This window comes from Phascolarctos cinereus, unplaced genomic scaffold, assembly GCF_003287225.1.
Source record: "Phascolarctos cinereus isolate Bilbo 61053 unplaced genomic scaffold, phaCin_HiC Scaffold_2;HRSCAF=192, whole genome shotgun sequence".
NCBI classification, from domain to species: Eukaryota; Metazoa; Chordata; class Mammalia; order Diprotodontia; family Phascolarctidae; genus Phascolarctos; species Phascolarctos cinereus.
The window spans coordinates 58,882,337-58,900,603 of NW_027555625.1; the positions used below are offsets into that span (position 1 = coordinate 58,882,337).

The following is an 18,267-nucleotide window of genomic DNA, read 5'->3' on the forward strand; positions in this document are numbered from 1 at the left end:
AGATGACCTCTCGTCACTCCACATATTTAGTTACTGGAGGACGGGGGCTAACAGAGTGGAAGGAGCCTCGCTGGAAATAGGCCATATCCTTCCTCCCCTCAAAATTTCTTCCTAGTGAGTCCTCCGTCCTGCCTTCCGTTACCAATCCAAGCCTAAACGCCCCGGCTCCCTCCCTACCTGCTGCTTGTTTGACCTATTAGGCCCATCCTCAGCACAGTTCCATTGGCTGGTCTCCCTCGGATCCCGCCTCCTATTCGTTTCCCCTCCAATGAGAGCGAAGGCCGTCCGTCAGAGGCGTCTCCAGGTAACGAGGGGCGGAGAGCATGGAGCGGTGTGCGGCTCGCGGAGTTTGTCCTGTCACGGTTGGAGGAGCGGCTTGTATGGGGCGAGGAGGGCCGCCGTGGCCCGGCGCCGCCGTCAGGGCCGGAAAACCTAACAACGGAATGCGGGCGCTGCCGGACGGGCCCGAGGACTCGGCTTGAGGCGAGTCGGCGGCTTCAGGTGGGCTCCTGAATTATGAACCTGGGACTTCTCCCCACCAACTCCTCGGGGTCGGGTTCTTGAATATTAATGAGACCTCATGATTATTCATTAGGGAGCCTGGAGGGGGTGGGGGAGATCTCTCAGAACCTGCGGTCTGGAAAGAGGGGTAGCCCCGGCCTTCCCTGCCCTTACCTATGGCGGGGAGGGGAAGGAGAGGCCCAGATCGGGTGAATGAACCAGAGCAGTCAGTCTGGTGCAATGGACAAAGGGGTAAATTTGGAATGAGGGAGAGGTCTTGGGTTCGAGTTCTGTGCCCTGGATCAAATCGCTTCGTCTAGAGGCACGTATTAAGGCAACAACTATTTAATAAGCGCCTACTATGATACAATAATAGCCAGTATTTATACTGCAGTTTAAGGTTTGCAAAGCGATTTGCAAAGATCATCTCAGTTTGATCCTCACAACTATCCTGGGAAGTGGATGCTTATAATTTTCCCCTTTTTATAGATAAGGAAACTTGAGGCCCAGGAAAGTTAAAGTGACTTGTGTTAGTTAATAAGTGTCCCGAGACCCAGGCCTAGTGGGTGAACTGTTTGCTTTACCAAATAATTTTAAAATATTTACTTTGTACATAGACTTTTGGATATTTTAAATCTTACTAAATTAAACTTTAAAAATTATTTAACATTATTATTTATTTATTTTTAACATTCTTTTTTTTTTTTTTAAAGTTTTGAGTTCCTCCCGTACTCATTGAGAAGGCAAGCAATATGATCTCAGGTATACTGTGAAATCATAGAGACTTTTAAGATGAAGTACCTGTATCACCTCTTGCAAAGGTTTGAGAATGCCAGCAAACCTCCTCTGATTATTTATGTTTAGTATGTTTAGAATGGTATACTGAGGATGTGGACAGGAAGTAAAATTAGGAGTCCCTTGTCCTAGAGATATAGAGATATAGGCTAAAAGATATTGCTAGAAGTAATTAGGGAGCAGGTAAAGATTAGTTTGGCAAGATGCTACCAGGAACAAGAAGAAGCATTTATCAAGTACTTATGTGCTAGGGGCTGAAGATGCAAAGACGACAGTGAAAAACAGCCTTCATCCTCAAAGAGCTTACACATTGTTGGGAGTATTGCATTTCTACAGGCAACTAAGTACGAGATAATTTCCAATAAATTGGAAACAGTTTGTAAAGTGGGTAATGTGAAATAGAGAATTTCAGTCACCCGGATTTGAAATCCCAGAAGCATCTCCACCATTTCTCTCTTTCTCGCTTCCCGTCTCTGTTCAGTCTATTGCCAGGTCTTGCCTGTTCTCCGTTGGCATCACTTTTCACCACTAGCTGTGCCTATTCAGCCCCTCTCTCTAGGCTCTCCCTTCTAATCCATTATCCATGCAGCTGTGGAATTGATGTTCTTCAGGTGCAGGTCTGTCCATGTCACTCACTCCCTTGCTCAGAATGCTTCGGTGACTATTTGCCTCCAAGATACTTTTCACAACCTTTCTCCAACCTGTCTTTCCCGGTTTATTTCATAGTACTCTCCTGAACAAACTCTCTTTTCCATCAGATTGACCTGTTTGCTCTTCCCATCAAAAGTGCTTTTGTTCCGGCTGTTCTGTGTGCCAGGAATGCTCCCCCACCCCCCACCTCCACCCCTCTGCCTCTTTGGAATCCTTTGGCCCATCCAAGGCTTGTGTCAGATGCCATCTCCTACATAGGGACTTCACCAGTCAAGGGGGATGGCCCTGCCCCCACACACAATTACTTTGTATTTACCTCTGTGTTTACTTTCCTGGATCCCTGTTCCTTCTTCCCAAGACGGTATAAGCACCTGAGGGAGGGCAGAGATGGCTTTAATTTTTATCTGTGTCCCCAGTGCCACAGTAAATACTTTAGAGAACGATGGCTTATTGAATTGTCGAAAAGGAGTATAATCCATCGCCCTTTCTCCTTCTCACCATCGATGAAAGCCAGTTAGTCAGTTGGTGCTCAGGAAAAGTTGACTTGTCCTGATAGTCATTTTAGGAAGTGATCTTCCCCTAAATTGCATAGCTATCAAATTGTTTGGAATTGAAGGTGTTGAATTTCCTGATAGAATATAAGATCCTGTCACTTTCCTTTTCCTCCTTGTTGCTTATTTACTTACTAATTTCTCTGAGCCTTTTCCCTCCTGGTAGATCACTCCATGATTCCTGCCCTACAGCCTCCAGAACAGCCAGTAGTCAGTCTGATATTTTGCTATTGTGACATACCTTGAAGCCTGCTGCTTTTGGAATTAATGCTGCAAGTACTTCCTTTTACACCTTACCCTGAGTCTCTGATGCTGCCTGGCGTGATGACAATTTCCCAATATCCTGGCACCTGTCCATTTGGTACTTATTTAAAATCTAGTTCACTCCGGAGGAAGCGTGGTGTGTGTGGTGGTCTGAGGAGACCTTGGATCCAATTTCACTTCTGCCTCAGAACCTCAGTATCCCAAGCTGTAAAATGAGGGAATCACATCCCATGACCTTGATGTTCCACCTTCTCAAGTTCTAAAAGTGTGATTTATTTTCGGCAGAAATGAAGAAACCTGTTTATATTATAACCAGTAGGCCAAGTCTTTGTTTAGGAAAACAGAATGCGTGGGAGGTGAAGCCCGAAGTTTTGTTGACTGGGGCTAACACCGTTTGAGTAGACGAGGCGCAGTTATTTTGAAATTTTGCAGGCCTTGCCTTGGACAGGACTCTCATTTAGATAGTGGCAGCTTGAGTCAGGAGGGACCTGGGTTTGAGTCTTTCTTTGGACATATCTGGTGCTGTGCCCAGTACCAGCAGTGACAAAATAAAATAATGAAGCATGTAGACTTACAATAAACCTTACAGCTTTTCACCTCTTTAAAAACTTTATGTAATATGTCCTTCTTTTGCTAGAGTCACTTGTTTTATATGATTTGACATTGAGTTCACAAGACTTTGACGTGCGTTCCTTAATTCTTTATCATGAAACCATGCTCATCACACTGGATATTAAGGGTACCTTTGACAAATAGTCCATTTCCCCAAGCTAGCCTTGATTATAACCTATTGGTTTTCAATGGGATTTAAATCAGGTGAGTTCCATGGCTATTGAAGCATATTTATCCCTATCTCTTGGAGAAATTGGTTAACCTTTGGTGACATGTAGGTAGGTTGCAATATTCTGTCTCCCTTTGGGAATGTTTATAATTCTGGAATAGTCTGTCAATATTGGAATTCATAATTCCTCAATAGAGATCACAGTTCCAGGCCCACTGAAAGTAAAAAGTTACCAGGGCCCCATTTTGGTTGGGTTTACAGTCTGAGGACGACGTCCAGCTTGTATTGGCTCACTTGGACTTTTTTATGAATACAATTTTGATAGACTTGAGTGAAAGTGTCCACTTTCCCATGCTCCAGTTTTTCTATTATATTGCCCGTGACAAGTTTTTTCCCCCCATAGTAGGGTTAGCACCTTTAAAAAAAAACCACATCAAAACCAAAAAACCTGGTATTCTCATCCTTGTGCCAACTTTAAGAAGCCCAGGCTTCATCTGTGGCAATGCCTCCAGCTGCCAGGGGCCTCCGAAGGCCTTGCTTGCTTTTTGAGCATTAATTAGATTGTTTATCTGCAAGGCTTCTTGTCACTTCTTGGTGGTTTTCCTTTCCTTTCTTTGTTGCAACTGATTCTTTTTTGTGGTGAGTTTGAAATCTTGAACTTGAATCCTTAAAACCCTTGACTTCTCCATACCAGCAGCTATGCAGTATTGTTCATGGTCAATGCTGTGTGCTTTTTAAGATCTAAGTCAAGCCAATAAGCATTCCCCCCCCCCTTAGGCAGTTGGGGTTAAGTGACTTGCCCAGGGTCACACAGCTAGTAAGTGTCAATTGTCTGAGGCTGGATTTGAACCCACGTCCTCTTGACTCCAAGGCCAGAGCTCTATCCACTGCACCACCTAGCTGCCCCTCAGCAAGCATTTTTTAAGCACCTCCTTTGTACCAGGTACTGTGCTAAGAGCTGGGGATACAAAGAGGGGCAAAAAAGGCAATCCTTGCTCTTAAGCTCACAATCTGACGGGGAGACGACATGCAAACACCCATGTACAAATAAGATAGGTACGGTATAAATTGGAGAGGACCACAAAAGGAAGCCACTAGCATGAAGGGGATTCGGGGAAGGTTTCTTATAGAAGGTGAGATTTGAGCTGGGACTTGAAGGAAGCCAGGAGATGGAGATGGAGATGGAGAAGAAGAGAGTTTGGAGCACAGGGACAGCCAGTGAGAATGCTCCCAGACCAGAGATGGATTGTTTTCCAGCACCAGCATGAAGGCCACTGTAACTGGATGTCACGGTGCTTGGCAGGGGAGGAAGGGGTAAGAAGACTAGAAAGGCAGGAAGGAAGGGATCGGGCTACAAAGGGATTTTATTTTTGATCATGAAGGCACCGGGAGCCGCTGGAGCTGATTGGCTGGAGGGCCGACACAGTCAGTCTTGTGCTTTAGGAAGGGCTGTTGGGTAGCAGAGTGGAAGATAACAAGTTGGGAAAGGCTGGAGGCAGGGAGACCATCCAGAAGGCAGTAGCTACACCTTTTGTGCTGTTTCTTTAGAGTGATGACATTATTAAAAACAGTAATAGAGAACAGTGAAACAAACACACACGTATGGCATGACTTCCAGCATTCAAGAACTAACTGAAGGTGGAGAAATCTGTTGAGTCTGCTTTCATCCAGTTAAGGTTGCCTGTTGTAAGTAGAAGCACACGTTCATGACCATTGTTGTCACAAAATGAAGCCATTTCAGGAAACGCCCGGCTTTCAAGGAGCCCAACATCTAATGTGGGAAACAGCTGAGTACAAACAAGATGAGTATAGTACAAATTTGGGAGTCATCTCAGAGGGAAGGCAGGACAATTGAAGAGGACCAGGAAAAGAAAGACTTCTTGCAGAAGGTGGGATTTTATCAGAGAAGAGAAGGAAGCCAGGAGGGGAAGAGGAGGAGGGAGTGGTTCTAACAGTAGAGGACGAAAATTCCCTGAGACTCTGGTCTGAGTCAAGAGGTGGAGATCTAATGTAAGGAAGAGCAAGGAGACCTTCACTGGCTGGAAGAGGAGGTGTCAGGGAATAGGGTAGAAGAGGGGGCCAGGTCACACAGGGCTTTGAATGTTAAACAGAGCATTGGGTGTTTGATCCTGGGGTAATAGGGAGCCACTGGAGTTGATGGAACTGGGGAAGGGGCTTGATGTGGTCAGACTTGCATTTCAGGAAGACTAATCTGACAGCTGAATGAAGGATGGTCTGAAGTGGAGAAAGCCCGGAGGCTGGTACATGCAAACGGGCAAGTGAAGGAGGAGGGGCTGCTCCAGGCTGGTAGCCACGTCAGGGGAGGGCAGGCTCATGTATTGGAGAGAGAGTTCTCCAATGATGGTATCCAGGTAGACTGTGCTCCACAGGTGGGCCATGAGGATCAGATGAGCACGGAATTGTGTGGGACTGAATAATTATACATAAGATACTTCGTAAACCTGAAAATGAATGAGTGTTAACTATGATTGTAGGGGGGAAGTAAGTTTCATTTAAACCTGATTAAAATCCTATTAATTTTATTACCTTGGAGCAGAGTTGAATTACTCAGATGGAAAGTGCCTCTTCTTAATGCCTGGCCCAGAGGGACCTGGGGCTGGTAGAGTTTTAGCTCAGCAGCAAAATCCTTGGCTCCAACTGAGCTTTCAAATAAATACCCTGTTGTCTGTGATGGGAGAAAGTATGAGCTGCCTCCTGACTTGACCCCCCACAAGGTCTCTCCTCTTTGTAGGTGAATGCCTGGCTGCCTCTAGTTTTTGTCTGTAGGAGCTGAATTTGACTCTGTATTCATGAGTCAGAATAATTTCTTCCATTTTGTAAGTTGGTCACAGTGGTAAACTAGGAAGCTTCTCCCATCTCCAGCCAATAAATATTATTGACCTCATTTCTCTACAGTTGTCTTATGTTAAATGACGATTTCATGTTTAGTGTCTCTGACCATGGGCAAGTCACCAAATCTCCCAGGCATCTGTTTCCTTATCTGTAAAGTGGAGGTTGGACTAAGTGTGGTCTTTTATAGTCCCTCCCAGCTCTAGAGCTATAATCTTGTTTAAAAAAATTTTTTTTCTGTCTTCCTCCTAACCCATCCCCTTCTGGGAAAAAAAAATGAAAAGAAACAAAGCCCCTGCAACAAATAGACACAATCAAACAAAACCACATTTATTCCTGCATCTGCATATCTAGTCTATCACCTGTCAGTCAGGGGGTGGGCAGCATTCTAAATCCAGTCCTGGAATCTCATTTGATCATTGCATTTCCCAGAGTTCTTAAGTCTTTCAAAACTTGTTTGGTTTTTATACTGTTGTCATACTATAAATTGTTCTAGCTCTGCTCCTTCACACTGACTAGCTCAAAGGAAAGTTCAAATGACAGCCTGTCCTTCCTTCTTCCTCATTTGTATAGACTTTTTGTTCATTTGTTTCGGTTTTGTCTGACTCTTTGTGACTCCATTTGGGATTTTTTTTTTTTTGGCACAGATACTGGAGTGGTTTTCCTTTTCCTTCTCTAGGTCATTTTACAGATGAGGAAACTAAGGTGAACAGGGTTAAGTGACTTGCTTAGGGTCACACAGGTAGTAAGTGTCTGAAGCTGGATTTGAACTCAGGTCTTCCTGACTCCAGGCCAAGCGCTCTATCTGCTGTGTCACCTAGCTGCCCACTTGGATCTTGGGCTGGAAAGACGACCCACTGTAGTTTGTCTTTCAGTATCCTTATCACTACTCAGTCTGCTGTTTTGAAGATCTTTGATGGGAGTAGTTGAAGGTGGGATGGAGCTGGGTCTTTCTCTTTTTCTGCCATCATGGCTAGTCTCTGCACTACAATCTCTTGGGGGAAAACTCCCACTCGATATCTACTTTAATCCTTCAGGATATCCATGATTTCAGATTGGGTGTTTGTTCCAACCGATCGAATTGTAGCCTATGGTGCATTTCATCCTGTGTAGCTCCAGCCCTTGTCTTCCCCTTCATTCTTCACTGGGTGAGCCCACTTACCCTACCTGTGGACCTTTCCTCGGCTTTCTTGGTGTTGTGTGACCAGCAGGCATTCTGTCCATTGGTTATCCCTTGCTCCATATGGATAGTGTATCGTATGTAATCCCTTGCCATGTGTATAATGAATTAAAAATATTTTTAAAAATTGAAGGGACTTCCTCAAGGAGAGTAAGATAATGTTTTGGATTGGGTCCATGAATGTGTTTATGTCATGCTTGGAGATGGAGGAGGCCTTTGCGGTCATTCCCCCTGCCCCCCCCATTTTACAGTTGAGGAAACTGAGGCCCTAAGATCATAACGCAGTAAGTGGCAGAGGCAAGATTTGAACTCAGATCCTTTCACTCTGACTCTAGCCCCCTTTCCACCATCCCACACAGAAGGTATGAGAGACTCAGTCATTTACCAGCTGTGAAATCTTCAGCCTTGACCTCTTGGAACTTCCATTTTCCATCCGTAAAATGAAAATAATATTTGCACTACATACTTCACAGACTTCTTGGGAAAGTGCTTTGTAGAATGACCCATTTAATCCTTTAATTAATTAATTAATTAGTTTTTAGTTTTCAGCATTCAGTTTTATCAGATTTTAAGTTCTTAAACTCCCCCCTTTTCCCTCCCCACGAGAGCATTCAATCTGATATAGGCCATACATGTATATTCATATTAAACATTTCCATATTAGTCGTGTTTTGAAAGAAGAATCAGAACAAAAGAGGAAAACCATGAGAAATAAAAAACAAAAGCAAAAAAAAGTTGATAGAAAATAGTGTGCTTTGATTTGCATTCAGACTCCATAGTTCTTTCTCGGGATGTGGAGAGCATTTTCCATCATGAGCCTTTTGGAGTTGTCATAGATCCTTGCATTGCTGAGAAGAGCCAAGTCTATTAAAATTGGTCATCGAATGATATTGCTGTTACTGTGTACAATGTTCTTCTGGTTTTGCTCACTTCACTCAGCATCACTTAATGCTCATCATTTCTGATGGAACAATAGTATTCCATTACATTCGTATACCACAACTTGTTCAGCCATTCCCCAGTTGATGGGCATCCCCTCAATTTCCAATTCTTGGCCCCCACAAAAAGAGCTGCTCTAAATATTTTTGTACATGTGGGTCCTTTTCCCTTTTTTATGATCTCTATGGAACAGACCTAGAAGTAGTATTGCTGGGTCAAAGGGTGTGCACAGGTTTATAGCCTTTTGGGCATGGTTCCAAATTGCTGAGCAACCCTGTTTATATAGCACTTTCAGTCACTCAACCAATAAACATTTATTAGTTACCTAGTATATGCCAGGCACTGTCTTAAGTGCTGAGGATATAAAAAGATAAAAAAGGCATTCCTGTCCCTCAGAGAGCTTATAATCTAATAGGAGACACAGCTTGCAAACGTGTATATGTGTGTGTGTGTGTAGCAAGCTAAATAGAGGAGAAATAGGAAATACTTAACAGAGGGAAGGCTTCCTGTAGAAGATAAAATTTTAGCTGGGACTTGAAGGAAGCCAGGGAGATCAGTAGTTGGAGCAGAGGAGGGGAACGTTTCAGGCGTGAGGGACAGCCAGAGAGAATGCCTCGAGCTGAGATCTGGCCAGAGGCTGGTGTGAGTGTATCGAAGAGTACTTGGTGGTGAGTAAGACATAAGAAAACTGGAAAGGTGGAAAGGGGCTAGGTTATAAAGGGCTTGGAATGCCAAACAGCATTTTGTGTTCTGTCCTGGTGACAATAGTTTCACTGGAGTTTATTGAGTGGGCCGGTGATATGGCCAGAAAATCACTTTAATGGCAGAATGGAGGATGGATTGGAGTGGGGAGAGACTTGAGTTAGGCAGACCCACTAGCAGGCTATTGTAGTAATAGAAGTGTGAGATGATGAGGATGGTGGTGGTGTCAGAGGAGAGGAAAGGGTATATTCAAGACATGTTGCAGAGGTGAAATCGAGAGGCCTTAGCAACAGAGTGGATAGGGACGGAGGTGACAGATAGTGAGAATGACTTGTACATTTTGAGCCTGAGAGACTGTGAGGATGGTGTTGCCCTCTACAGTAATAGGGAAAGTAGGGGATGGGGGTGGGTTTGGGCAAAAGGTAATGAGATCCAGTTTGAACATCAAAGACATCCACTTTGAGATGTCTAAAAGGCATTTGTAGATATGAGATTAGAGACCAGCAAGAGAGTTTTGGGAGAGATAGATTTTGAGAGTCATTAGCATAGAGATGGTGATTACATCCATGGGAGTTAATGAGATTGCCAACTGAAGTAGTATAGAGGGAGAAGTGAAGAGGATCTAGGACAGAGCCCTTAGGAATACCTATGGTTAGAGGGCATGGTCTGGAAGAAGATCCATCAAAAGAGACAGAAGGAGCAGTCAGGTAGGATGAAAGACATGAGAGAATGTTCTAAAAATCTAGAGAGAAGACAGTATCAAGGAGGAGAGGTGTCAGAGGCTACAGAGAGGTCAATGAGAATGAAGACAGGCCATTGGACTTGGTAAGTAAGAGATTAGTTTGGTAACTAAGAGAGCAGTTTCAGTCGAATAATAGGGTTGGAAGCCAGATTGTAAGAGATTAAGAAGAGAGTGAGAGGAAAGTTGAAGACATCTATAGTAGATGGTCTTTTCGAGTTATCTACAAAGAGCAGAAGAGATCTAGGATGGTAGTTATTGGTGATAGAAGATCCAGTGAGGGTTTTTGAGGATGGAGAAAACATGGGCTTGTGTGTAGGCAGTAAGAAATGAACTAGTAGACAAGGAGAGAGAGAAAATATGTGAAAGAATGGGGATGACAGAGGAGAAATTTTGTTGGAAGAGACAAAATGGAATGGGATCACTCTGATAAGGAGTAAGGCCACTTCATGTGAGACAGGTGTAAAAGAGGAGAGAGGGGCAGAAGATACCTGAGTGTTAAGTGGATGAGCTTCTCCCAACTCTTCCTCATATAAGGCAAGGTTCTCAGCTGGGAGAGTGGGGGGAGGAGAAGCCATGGAAGGTTTGAGGAAGGATAAAAAGGTTTAGGAGAGCTGCTGTGGAGAGTGGGATAGTGAATTGATGAGGGAGGTGTGATAGGCTTGCCTGGCAGCAGGGAGAGCGAGATTGTGTAACATAAATTTGTAGCGGATCCAGTCAGAATGGTCGTGTGATTTTCTCTGCCTTTGTTCGCCAGTACCTGTTTAGGCACTAAAGTTGAAAATGCTAAGAGTGATCCGAGGCTGAGGCTTGTCTGGGCATAGTCAGTGATATAAGGAGCCTAGGGATTCAAAGAGAAGATGTTGTAGAGTTGAATTGCTTCACTAAGGAGGCAAGATAAAGAAAAGAGGAGAGAATGGTTAGTGTAGGTGAGAAGGCTTGGGAGAGAATGGATGGGTTAAGAAATTGGAGGTTGCAGTGTAGACAAAAAGCAGAGTTTTGTAAGGGAAGGCAGATGGAGAAGTAAAAAGTTGATAGATTGTGGTGGGATGAGGCAGTTTCAGAATTCTTGAACAAAGAAGTGTGGTGCATTTGTGGGTGATGGCAAGATCGAGGGTGTGACCATATTTGTGTGTGCGACGGAGGTGAGGCTCGTGAGAAGTGGTTGAAGAACTAAACAGTTGGAGTATTTGAGGGAGAGTCAGTATGAATGTCAGTCTCCCAGTTTGAGGGCAGGGGAGAAAAATTGTGAGCTAGGTATTGAACTCATTGAGGAAGGGCGGGGAGTGACCTGGGAGTCCATAGCCAGCAGCTACCAGGATTTTGATTGGGTGGCAGATGTGAATCGAATGAACCTTGAAGAAAGAAAGGTTACTGAATGAAGGAGGAAGGAGGAGAATCTGGAAGTGGTAATGGGGAGCAAGGAGTATTCCAACTCCCCCGAGCTCAACCACTGAGCCAGGGAGAATGGGTAAAGATGCAGCTGATACTGGAAAGGGAGGCCAAGGAGGCCATGTCGTCACAGGGGAGCCAGGTTTCAGTAAGCTAGCAGATGGAAGGAATGGGAGAAGAAGAGATTTAAGATAAAGTGGAGCCGGTTGCCTATGGAACAGGCATTCCAGAGGTTACAGTGGAAGGGGGGGGTAGTGTTTGGTTGAAACTTTAGGGTTTGATTTAGGATTGAGGGGGATAAGAAAGAGAAATTGGGTGGTAGGGGGTGAGGAATGGGGTTTGGATGATGACCTACAGGTCAGAGTCACCCGGATGAGGGGCATGACCAGGTATGAGAGTGTTCATCGTCGAGTGGAGGCCACCACCTCTTCCCAGCAGAGCTTGGAGATGGGGTTGGAGGCAAGTTCAGTGAGATGGGAGGCCCTGCTTCACAAGTCGTCTCCCTCCAAAAGCTGAAGATTAGGTTGGAAAAGGGCATAGCTGGAGATGGACGTTGGACCTGCGCAATAGGAGAAAGAAGTCCCATTCCCCACCACCTTTCTTCTCCCCTCAGAGGATGGGTGCAGAGCAGAGGGAGGGCCTGAAGCCAGAGGGTAGCTTGCTGTTGTTTGCATTGGAGGTTCTCCACATTCCCATTGAGAGATTGGGCTGGCAGTAGGAGGTGGAGGTTGCTTTGTCCTGGCACAGATGGAAGTCGTTGCTTTGAGGTAGATGGAAGATGCCTTCCTTCAGGGAACGTGCTACACCCAGCAAGAGAGAAGGCCCAAGGCCTCCAGAGGTCTGAGCTCTTCTTACCCAAGGAAGCTGACTTTGAGGTGGCTCCAGGAAGAGGTAGACTCCCTGCACAGGGGGAGGGCATGTTAGGCAGATGGATAATGCCTTCCCTCCAGGGACACATTGCACCCAGAAGGAGACAAAAGGCACAAGGTGCTTGCCCCGTCTGAGGAGCTGTGCCTCCTTTTCTCACCCGAGGAGAGTGGCAGTAAGGCACAGCAGGAAGTGGACTTGAAAGTTTACAGATTACACTTACATTATGTGTATATACATATATATATGTATATATATATATATATATATATATATGTATATATATATATATGTATATATATATATATGTGTATATATATATATATACACACACACACACACACACACACACAAGTACATATGTTTATATACATATAAACACACATATAATGAAGGATGGACAGCTCTGGAGTCAAAAGACCTCAGTTCAAATCCTGTCCCTGAAATGCCCTGTGTGATTTTGGACGAGTGATTTAATTGCCCTGGGCCTCCATTTCCTTATCTGTAAAATGAAATTGGACTAAATGTTCCAGATCTCTGATCCTCTGGTTCCCCTTTATAAAACTAAGGCCTTTGCTTTAAGTCTGTTTTTTTCTTTCCTGCACCATTTTGGTTATTTTGGAGGAATTGCTTTTGTTCTGTCAGGGGAAGTTGGAATCAATTAGAAGATGTAACTCATTGAGAAGGGGCTAGAAGTGGTAGATTTAGGAATACAGAGATAATGGTATTGGTTCTGCTGAATGTCCAGGAGACCCTTATTCATTCTGCAAAGTCAGGAGTGAAGGCCCTTATAATTAACTTTGGAACTTGGTTGAGCTTCGGAGACTTTGCTTTCCCTATGGAAATTAGTTTGTATCCACTTTGTACATATGTTGTGTTGTGTGTGTGTGTGTGTGTGTGTGTGTGTGTGTTTCTGATAGAATATAAGCTTTTTTTTCTTTTTGGTGAAGCAATCAGGGTTAAGTGACTTGCTCAGGGTCACACAGCTAGTTAAGTGTCTGAGGCTGGATTTGAGCTCAGCTACTCCTGACTCCAGAGCCAGTGCTCTATCTATGGCACCCCCTTAGCTACTTCTTGAATGTAAGTTTTTTAAGGGCAAGTACTGTTTTGTTCTTTGTCTTAGTATCTCAAGCATCTAGCACAGTTCTTGGCACATAGTAGAGACTTACCAAATTCTTGTAGAATGAATGAAGAATAATTCATATCCGAGATTCTCTTCTGGGTGTTTCTAAGAATATTCATATTTATAAGTATTAGTGTATTAGTTATCACAGTTAGGTGGCACAGTGGAGAGTGCCTGAAGTCAGGAAGACTCATCTTTGTGAGTTCAAATCTGGCCTCAGACACTTATTAGCTTCGTGACCCTGGGCAGATCACTTAACCTTGTTTGCCTCAGTTTCCTCATCTGTAAAATGAGCTGGAGAAGGAAATGGCAAACTACTCTAGTATCTTTGCCATGGGGCCCTGAAGAGTTGGACACAATCCATGGGGCATCCAGGTGGCACAGTGGATAGAGTACTTGTCCTGGAGTCAGGAAAACCTGAGTTTAAATTTTCCTTCAGATACTTAACTGTCTGTGTGACCCTGGGCCAAAAAGCCACTTGACCTTGTTTGCCTCAGTTTCCTCATCTCTAAAATGAGCTGGAGAAGGAAATGGAAAACCTCTCCAGAATCTTTGCCAAGAAAACCCCAAATAGAATGATGAGGAGACAGAAATGACTGCAATGACTCAACAGCCACAGCAGTGCTAATTATCTTGTGACTCCCAGAGAAGTAGAATCTTTGGATGGTAAATTAGCTGAAAATTAGACTTGTCACAGCAAGGAGCACGGCACCTTGCTACGTTTAGGAGGGGGCTCGGTAAAAAGAGTACTTGTTATGTATTGTTGAATTTGCAAATTCACTGATTTTCTCACTGGAAAACTTGAAATTTTTTGCTGGTAATAAACCAACATTCCGTTTGTTAAAGTTCTGATTAAAACTTCTTAGTGATTTTATATGAATTGGCTCTCATTGAATTTTTGGTTTTCAGATAATAATGATATATTATTCTAAGTTCCCACTTAAAATAGAAAAATTGGGGCAGGTAGTATGTGTGGGGGGAATTTCTATTTCGAATGAGAAAACCTTATCTCTTTATCTTGAAGAAAAGTTAGATTACTTAGGAGGAAATTAAGGTATTTTCTTGGTATTAATAATTACTAATATTTTACTCTTGCTAGTAGTAATGATGTTTCCAGGTCATGCCTTTCCGTGAAGCCCTCAAATTATTTTAAAATTATTATAGCCTATGTATGGAGATGGCAGAATACATTAAAATATTGATAATCACCATCATGTCTGATTCTGCAGTACTCTTTCATCCTTCCCCAAACTACATGCAGTAACCTTTAAAATTAAAAAGCTCTCACACAAAATCAATATAGTTAGAATAGAGGGGCAGGGTGGGGGAAGCTAAGAATTGGGGGGAAATCATTGTATTTAATAACTTAAAAATCTTTAGGGAATTGTTACAAACCTTTTAAGATTACCATTCATTTAGAATCATATAATATTTCAGACTTGGAAGGAACCTTAGCAGCCACCACCCAGTCCTTCATTTTAGTAAAAGAATGTCTTTTGCAAAATATCTGAGAAGTGTTCATTCAACCTTTTCTGGTAGATTTCCAGTAAGGAGAGAACCCATTGTCTTCTGAGGTGATCCGTTTGAGTTTTGCATTGCTAGGAAGTTTTTCTTTGTAGCAAGTCTAAATTTGCTTCTAGTTCTGCCCTCTAGGGTCAGCCATATGAAACCAGGATGACATGGCCATACCTTTGATCCAAAGATCCCATTACTGGCAAGTACTGAAGGGAGATGAAAGAAGAAAAGAAAGGTCCCATATACACTAAAGTATTTTAGCATCACTTTTTGCAGTGGCAAGAAATTGTGACCAAAGTATATGCCTGTCATTTGGGAGATGGCTAAACACATTGTGGAACATGAATGTAATGGAATCTTAGAGCCCATTAGAAAGGATATGAAGAATTCAGAGAAGCATGGGAAGACTCAGATGAACAGATGCAGTCTTCACGCCATTGCCTGCCCATCCCCATGCTTGAGATAGTCCTTCTCTTTGTTTAAAATGTAGCTCAGTTTACTTACTACGTCAAGCATTTCCTGGTCTTCCCAACTACTAGTCACATCCATCTCAGACTTCTTTGTATCAGGCAACTAGGAGGTACCGTGAACATAGTGTTGGACTCTATGTCAGGAAGTCCTGAGTTCAAATACTACCTTAATATATTTACTAGCTGTATGACCCTGAGTAAATCACTTAACCTGATTCAATCTCAGTTTTTTTATCTGTAAAATGGGGTTAACAGTACCACCAACCTCACAGCGTTGTGAGCGTGAAATGAGATATGTAAAGCACTTTGTAAACCTTAAAGAGCCTGGTTCTAGTTGTTAACTACTTTGTGCTTTGTGTTTATTAGCCTTATATTTATGCAGCGTGTATTGTTAGGTGCACTTAGTTGACTCCCCAGTTAGATTCTAAGCTAACTGCAAATAGAAACTGTTTTTATTCTTTGTACTTCTGTCCCCAGTGCCTTGCACATAAAAGGCGCTTAATAAATACTGATTTATTTTAGAAATCAGAACCAGCAAAACAATACATGCCACTACAAAAATTTAAGCAAGAAAAGCTGAACACTGAGTAATTAAAGTGACTAAGCTTGTCCTTGGAGAGGAGTTGAGAAAGGCGCTTCCTTCCTTTCATTGGAGAATTTGGGGACAAGGGATAGGAATATGGCATATGTTGTTAGGTATGGTTGATAGGGTGGTTGATTTTACTGATCTGCTGCTTTCTTTTAAAATCTTTATTACAAGGGCTGGGCTTAACTGGGCCCAGGAGGGACGTACTCGAAAATGGATGCTATGTAAAAACAAAAGACATCACTGAAAAGTTAAGGTAAAATAAAAACGTGTTTAGTGATTTAGAATGACTGTACAAATTGTAGAATGTAAGCACTCCCCATAAGTAGGGTAAATATGAAGAATTTAGAGAAACTTTGGGAAGACTTCTATGAAGAGATACAAAATGAAGAAAGCAAAGCCGAAAGAATAATGCTCCTGATGACTGCAACAATGTACATTAAGTGTTCATCCAGAGGCAACAAAAGTTGGCTTTTTCTGACCAGTTAATGTTGAGATCTTGCCAGAAGTGAAGGGTGAGGCCCCGTTTTCTGTGAGCAGTCACTTGTTTTGGGGAAGTGGATTTTATAAAGGGCTTGTTTTGATGTTTGTTGGGAAGTATCTTGTTTCAAAATAAAACGTTAATAAATGTCTTAAAAGAAGTAAAACGCCAGATTTGCTGAAGTTAATAACATAATCACAGGGACTTTGAAGGCTAGTTGATCAATAATACTCTATTAAGCTCAGTACTGTGTGCTGTACATTGGGGATACAAAGAAAAGAAGCATGATGAGCCCTGCCCTCAAAGATCTTACAGTCTAAGCCGGGGAAGCACCGCAATGCTGGTCACTAATGGCCAACATGTATAGCACCTACTATGTAGCAGGTGCTGTGCTAAGCACTTTACGGTTATTTCAATTGATCCTCACAATAACCCTGGAGGAAGGTGTTATTATTACCCTCATTTAGTAGATGAGACTGAGGCAAACAGAGGTTAGGTGACTTGCCTGGGGCCACCCATCTAATAAATGTCTAAGGCAGGATATGAACTCAGATCTTTCTGACTCCAGGCTCAGTATGCTATCCATTGTACCACAACAAAATGCATAAACAGATGTGTCTATCTATGGGTACGTAAATAGATATAAATTAGACATAAAGTCATTTCAGGAGGAGTACACTTGCGACTGGTGAAATTGGGAAGTGCTTTGTGTAGGTGCTGGCATCCGAGCTGAGGTTAGATGGAAACTAGCCATTCTAAGAGGCAGAGGTGGAGGGGAGTGCCCTTCATGTGGGGGAGGCAGCCCAGGCCAAGGCCTGCAAGTAGGAGATGAATGGGGCTGCGTGGAGGTACAAAGAGAGAGAAGGCCAGTTTGGCCAAGGAAATCATTTAGAATCAGCCTGGAAGGGGAGGCGGGGCCAGGTTGTGAAGGGTTTTAAAGTCAAATCAAATTGCTCATATTTGATCTTAGAGGTAATGGGGAGCCAATGGAGTTTATCGCCACTCTAACCATTCATTGCATGGTTAGATCTGCGCAGCTGTGTAGAGGAGTGGGAGGGGAGACTAATTAGGAGGATACGTGTATTATAGCTGTTCGGTCAAGAGGTGATGAGGGTTTGGCCTAAGCTGTTGAGTCTATGAGTGGAAAAAAAGGTTAGAGATGTGAAGGGTCTTTGTGTACCTTGGAAAAGTCATTTCCCTTATCTGAGCCTCAGTTTACTTCTTTGTAAAGTGGGAATAATGGTACATGATATACACTACAGAGTTATGGTGGACATATGTCAAGTGCAGTGGAAGTGTAGGCTCTGATTATTATTTTTACTTTTGCATAGAAAATCAGGGTTTTAAAAGACATTTTTTTTTGCACAGACAAGAGCAATGCAACCAAGATTAGAAGAAAAGCAGAAAATTGGAGGAAAAATTTTTACAGCAGGCCTCATTTCTCAACTATATAGAGAACTGAGTCAAATTTATAGAAATAAGAGCCATTCCTCTATCAATAAATGGTCAAAGGATGTGAACAGGCAGTTTTCAGAAGAAATCAAAGCTATCTATAGTCATATGAAAAAATGCCTTAGGGGCAGTAGGTGGTGCAGTGGATAGAGCTCTGGCCTTGGAGTCAGGAGGACCTGAGTTCAAATGTGGCCTCGGACACATAACACTGACTAGCTGTGTGATCCTGGGAAAGTCACTTAAGCCCAATTGCCTCACCAAAAAAAGCAAAAAAAAAAAAATGCCCTAAATCACTATTGATTAGAGAAATGCAAATTGAAACAACTCTGAAGTACCGCTCCACACCTATCAGATTGGCTACTATGACAGAAAAGAAAAATGATAAATATTGGAGGGGACATGGGGAAAGTGGAGCTGTGAACTGATCC

The 18,267-nt window shown here is 43.0% G+C and overlaps 1 protein-coding gene across 4 annotated transcripts in view; it reads left to right on the plus strand.

Annotated features, from left to right (window-relative positions):
* Positions 1-329: 329 nt before the first annotated feature.
* MEAK7 (MTOR associated protein MEAK7) overlaps positions 330-18,267 on the plus strand; it is a 56,429-nt gene continuing 38,491 nt past the window's right edge. For 2 of the 4 annotated variants that reach the window (XM_020989256.2, XM_020989257.2), the window contains exon 1: positions 330-501. The gene's annotated coding sequence lies outside the window, so the exon portion shown is untranslated. Of the gene's footprint in view, positions 502-1,214; positions 1,264-16,080; positions 16,163-18,267 lie in introns of those variants that run through there. The other 2 variants (XM_020989258.2, XM_078149404.1) reach the window with 2 other exon arrangements.